At 41.7% G+C, this 6,444-nt stretch overlaps 1 non-coding gene across 1 annotated transcript; it reads left to right on the top strand.

Annotated features, from left to right (window-relative positions):
- The first annotated feature begins 4,102 nt into the window (after positions 1-4,102).
- LOC114672075 (U6 spliceosomal RNA) lies at positions 4,103-4,209 on the top strand. The gene has a single exon (XR_003722265.1). It is a non-coding gene; the product is annotated as a U6 spliceosomal RNA (small nuclear RNA).
- The last annotated feature ends 2,235 nt before the right edge of the window (positions 4,210-6,444 follow it).

Genomic DNA, 6,444 nt, shown 5'->3' with positions numbered 1-6,444 from the left:
TTTGTTTTTTTCTTTTTTTCTACAAAAAAAAAAAAAAAGATTTCAGTGCAAAGAAGAAAGTACTAATACACCATTTTATCTCAGTCTGAAAGCAAAGTCTCTAAGATGGCTTCAGCTATTCTGCAACTGGCACCAAAATGACCACAGGAAGGGAGAAGAGACAAAGCTAATCTGCTTAATTGTTTCCATAGTGCAATGTTTTTTACAGAAAAATAAGTGAAATGTACAAAACATGATTCTTGGAAATGCTTCTGCATGAATACTAATGTGTATATCTGCAACTTAGACGTAATTTTTGGTGTTTTTTGTTTTTGTTTCTTTGAGACAGAGTCTCGCTCTGTCACCCAGGCTGGAGTGCAGTGGCCTGATCTCGGCTCACTGCAACCTCTGTCTCCCAGGTTCAAGCAATTCTCCTGCCTCAGCCTCCTGGTTGCCTCAGGCAATCCGCCGGCCTCAGCCTCCCAAAGTGCTGGGATTACAGGCATGAACCACCAATGAGCCTATAATTTTTGTTTTTGGTCCTGTAGACAGTAAGACAAAACTCAAGTCCTTTTAAACTAGGGAAGGCAAAATATTTCTACCTAGTCAGATTGAGTTATTTTCACAAGCAGCAGCATTTCCACCCCATCATCCAGCTAGTGGTGGGGCACTAGAGGGAAATAATTATTGGGTGAGAAAAGAAGAGAGAGAATTCTGTAGCCACAGCCTTATGTGTTGAGGGATCCTATGTGCACTGTGGTGTGGCATTCTGAATGGTTGGGGCACCACAAGGGCCCTGTGTGGTGCGATGCCCTTCCCGGGGAAGGAAGACGCCAGAAGAAGAAAAATGAGTGAAGAAAGCTGAAATCACCAAAAAAAAAAAAAAAAAAAAAAAAAAAAAGTCATGTACTTCACAACTTTAAAACATTACCTCTGCCCAGTCTTGTAGTGGAGAAGGATGATTGCCTAGGGACCTCCAGATTATCAGACCCTAATCTTTGAGATTCAAATATAAAAAAGAGAACAATGGGTCAAATAGACAAATGATCTAGAAATTAAACGGATTGGAGCATCAGGCCTCTATCTATTGCTATTTATTTACTTCCTGGCATTTGGGAGAGATCTCTTTGGAGGCAGCTGTGACATGCCAGGCATCACAGTTCAATACTGGGGCAGATTCAATGATTCATAATCCCAGTGACATCCTTGACACATTGTCAAAGAATTGTTTCTCTTTCTTAGACACCCACAACTACAAAATCAGTTCCCTCATGCCCCAACCCCCTACCCCACCAGCCTTCTTCTGCAGTAATAGAGTTTTCAGCTGGGCATTTGACCGCACAGAGGCTACATCTCCCAGCCTTCCTTGCATCTAGGTGTGGTCATGTGACAAAGTTCTTGCTAATGGAATAGGAACAGAAATGATAGGTACATCTTCTGTATCACTTGCTTCAAAAATGTTGTTTGCCCTCCACATCCTCTCTTTCTCCTTCCCACGTGCAGGAGTACAGAGGTGGCAATGAGTTAGTTTCCAACATGCACAACATATAAGGGATGGCAGAGAAGCAAGATGGAAGGCACAGGGTACCTGGAGGATTTTTACTGAGAAGAGCCACCCCAGCCTGGACCTCACATTTCCAGACTGTTATCTGAGAAAGACAAACTTCTATTATGCTTGTGTACCTTATTTTGGGATTTGCTGATATGGCCATCTTTAGCCAATACCTAACATATCTCTGGTAAGTCTGCAGATGGGGGAACTAGATGGATTGCTGGAAACTACAGCTTTGTTTTCTCTAGACTGTATTCTTTTACACTTTTCAAGTTTTGTGCTACATACATTTATTCTCTTTTTTTTCCCCCAAGTTTTGTGCTACATACACTTACTCTCTGTTTTTTGTTTGTTAGTTTTTTTTGAAACAGAGTCTTGCTGTTACCCAGGCTGGAGTGCAATGGTGCGATCTCAGCTCACTGCAACCTCCACCTCCAGGGTTCAAGCAATTCTCCCGCCTTAGCCTCCCAAGTAGCTGGGATTACAGGCGCCTGGGATTACAGCTGACATGCCCAGCTAATTTTTTGTATTTTTAGTAGAGACAGGGTTTCGCCATGTTGGTCAGGCTGGTCTTGAACTCCCGACCTAAGGTGATCCACTTGCCTCAGCCTCCCAAAGTGCTGGGATTACAGGGGTGAACCACCCCGCCCAGCCTATTTTCTGGTTTTTAAAAATCCATCAATTCCTTAATTTGTTAATGTCTTTGTATCGCTGTTAAACAAAAAACAGGGCCGGACTCGGTGGCTCATGCCTGTAGTCCCAGCACTTTGGGAGGCTGAGGCCAGTGGAGGTCAGGCGATCAAGACCATCCTGGCTAACATGGTGAAACCCCGTCTCTTCTAAAAATACAAATTAAACAAAAAACAATGTTATATTCGTAGGGAATGTTTTTTTCATCCTGGCTGAGAAAAAGAGCCATGTATTTGTCCCCAGACTTTTTTTGTTTTGTTTTGTTTTTTGAGACAGAGTCTCGCTCTCTCACCCAGGCTGGAGTGCAGTGGCACTATCTTGGCTCACTGCAACCTCCACCTCCCAGATTCAAGTGATTCTCTTGCCTCAGCCTCCTGAGTAGCTGGGATTACAGGTGCCTAACACCATGCATGGCTAATTTTTGTATTTTAGTAGAGGCAGGGTTTCACTATGTTGGCCAGTCTGGTCTTGAACTCCTGACCTCAGGTGATCCATCCACCTCGGCCTCCCAAAGTGCTGGGATTACAGGCATAAGCCACCGTGCCTGGCCCAGACTTTTGATATCTTGGCTTCCACCACCAATGTTAGCAAATATTTCTAGCAGAGTCTGGTAGCAAAAGCAACAGTCTTTAAATCACTAAGTATAATGATGACTATAAGAACCAATCGAAACACGACGACATTCATGTGTTCCTGAAACCATCCCTATAAACTTTATAAAATTAGTCAGGGAAGGAGGGAGGGGTAGAAACGAAAATAAACCAAGCTCACAGCGCATTCAGCGTTAATCATGAGGCCAGCTGCTCTCTGTCTGCTTCCTCATGGTTGCTTGGTGCCTGTTGCCTCAGAATCACATAGAACCTGTTATAAGATTTTAGTTCCCCTTAACTCCTCAATAGATAACAACTGGAACATTATAAAATGTTTAGCTTTATGTTTGAGATATTCTTTCTGGTCCCACATATCAACAACAGTACTGACATCAGCTGGTCTGAAGGAACCCCCAGGATCTCACTCACCAAGGAATGCAGTTTTTACATCCTGATTATTTTATTCCCCTTACACTGACCAATCAAAAACTCCAGTTTTCCAGCCCCTCAGCCTCCATGATCATCTTAAAAGCCCCAGCCCAGAACTCCTGGGAAGAAAGGATTCGAAGTTCTCCTCCCATCTCCTCACTCGGCGCCCTCTGCTGCAAACCTTGCTGTCTCAGTGTAACTGGTCTGTTACTGTGGATCAGGCATACAACCCTGTGGGTCCTACAACATTGCCACAAAACATAATAATTGTATGGGAACACACGGCTTCCTCTGCTGTCATCTGCCCCAGTAAAGACAGTTACATTCAGTTAGTCACTTCATGTGTTACCACTCCTACGTTCAACAAACATTTATGATAAACATTTCAACCTGACCCTGTCGTAGGCCCTAATAAAAGAATAAATAAGACACAGTCCCAACCCCCTCTGTGTCCATTCCAAGTACTCATATCTTAAAGACGGCTAAGGCAGATGGTTTTATCTTTTTTCCTCCACAGACTTATGTGAGATTTCAAACACAGTGGATAACACAAATGAGGGTAAAGAGATATCCTCCCTTCATGTAACATGAAATGATGTCATTACTCAAAAGCTAAAACCACGAGCTAGAATCCTCCCCCAGTGCCATTCTTCCCACTTACGAAACAATAGCATTAGAAGCTATAGTCAAAGGCAGACTTTAACTCTCTCTGATAAACTATTAATAACAAATGCATTTTACCAAAGTTAGCAAGATCCCCATACCAACTATAAGAGCCATAAAAATGATAATATCCTTTGTCAAAGTAATTTTACTCAGGAGAATTGAAGCTTAGTCCAAACTAATATAGAAGTCATATGTGGCGCTCGCTTCGGCAGCACATATACTAAAATTGGAACGATACAGAGAAGATTAGTATGGCCCCTGCGCAAGGATGACACGCAAATTCGTGAAGCGTTCCGTATTTTTAATGAGATCACCTGGACACAGGAAGGGGAACATCACACACCGGGGCCTATTGTGGGGAGTGGGGAGCGGAGAGGGATAGCATTAGGAGATATACCTAATGTAAATGACGAGTTAATGGGTGCAGCACACCAACATGGCACATGTATACATATGTAACAAACCTGCACGTTGTGCACATGTACCCTAGAACTTAAAGTATAATAATAAAAAAAAAGAAGTCATATGTGTAGAGACGTTCACAATATTATCTATGACATCTAAGAGTCAAGAAATCGTTAGATAAATCATGATTGTCAACTAGATATACTGAGCGGTAATTATAAGACTCTTGTGACAATAAAAAACAATTTATTATTTAATGTAAAGTTTTGAAAAGTCTAATTTTTCTTCTTTTTTTTTTTTTGAGACGGAGTTTTGCTCTTGTTGCCCAGGCTGGAGTGCAGTGGCACCACGATCTTGGCTCACTGCACCCTCCACCTCCTGGGTTCAAGTGATTCTCCTGCCTCAGCCTCCCAAGTAGCTGGGATACAGGCATGCACCACCACGCTCAGCTAATTTTGCTTTTTTTTAAGTAGAGACAGGGTTTTACTATGTTGGTCAGGCTGGTCTCGAACTCCTGACCTCAAATGATCCACCCATCTCGGCCTCCCATAGTGCTGGGATTACAGGCGTGAGCCACCGTGCCTGGCCTGAAAAGTCTAATTTTTAAAAGTCTGACTGTGTGTACCAGGGCTTCCCAACCTTGGCACCATTGACGTTTTGGTCCAGCTAATTCTTCGCTGAGAGGGAGCTGTACATTGTAGAATGTTTAGCAGCATTCTTGGCCCCTACCCGCTGGATGCCACTAGCGCCACCCATCCTCAGTAGTGACAATCAAAAATGTCTCCAGACATTCCCAACTCCCCCCAAGGTGGCAAAATCACCCTGAGTTGAGAACCTTGTGTTATACTCTATGATCCACAGCTATGTAAAAATGTATGCATATGTGGACAAAGCTGGGAGGAAATTTGGAAAACTTTAAAAGGCATTTCTAATAGGATTATGAAGTTACTGAAGTTTTTAAACATCCTCTTTAATACTTTTGCAATAAAAATACTAAAGGTTAAAATTGAATACTGTTATGAGTCACAAACTCTTCTAAGGAGTTTTAATCTTTAAAAGTTATTATACAGTTTCATTATTAGCGATAATTTTAATCTCCCATTATAATGACATCAAAGGAAACTTTATTTAGTGGATTGCAAAATCATTTTTTAAAAACCCGTAAGGCCAGAACTGATATGTGATTCAGATGGAGAAGGACAGAATGACTCATTAGTACTAAGCATAATTCTTATTCCACAGAATGCTTCTTGGAGCTTGCTCAAATTCAGAAAGAATTTCTAAGGAAATTATGTATAAGAAAAAAATGAATTCAGAATGATTCCATCACTGCTACCCAACACTGGATTTGAGTAAGAACTTAATGTATGTTTGGCGTCAATGGGAAAGTCACTTAAAATATTTTGACAATTCTCAATTTTATTTTTTAAAATGTATTAAGGATTATAGCATCTAACATTCGCAGAATGTTCTACAGTGTTCATTCTCTCATTTAGTGAATTTGAGCCCAAGAAATAGAACTTCAGTTGTGAACATGTGCTGAGTAATATAAGTAGGTAATATAGAACAAAAAGTGTAGGCTACTCTAACACTGTAGGGTTGAGAAAGAATAAAATTGTCAATATTCAAATAGCCATTCTCTTCCTTGCTCCAGTAGAACAGCTGATTTTAAACTGTTTTAGAAAGTCTCAATGATATTATTCTACAAAGCAATATATCTGAGAAGTGGGTAACCCAGTGCCTAAACCTTGCCAGAGAGGCAGGTGTAGATGGTTGACAATCACCCCCTCCTGTTCTGAGGCATATGTGTGATTCCATAAATAAACGCAGGGGTATCTGATGCTTGACTTAGACAGCTATGCCTGGAGGCTTGGGGAATTTGGAGGCTGAGGAAGAAAAGAAAAGGTAAAAGGCTACAAGCAAGAATCTCAAGAGACTGGAGAGAAAAACATGGCCTCTCACTCCTCCACATTTACTCTACCCCAACCCATTTGGTCCCGTGGACCCAATTAGGTCTTTATGAAGATCAGTGTTAGAAGATGAAGGAACTTTCTCATGCCATATTGTCAGATTCAGCATGTACAGCACTGTTTGAGACCCAGGTAATAAAGGACGAGTGGGCTGGGGGCATTG

This window comes from Macaca mulatta, chromosome 13 (genome assembly GCF_049350105.2).
Source record: "Macaca mulatta isolate MMU2019108-1 chromosome 13, T2T-MMU8v2.0, whole genome shotgun sequence".
NCBI lineage: Eukaryota > Metazoa > Chordata > Mammalia > Primates > Cercopithecidae > Macaca > Macaca mulatta.
This window is presented reverse-complemented; position numbering and strand designations above follow the sequence as displayed.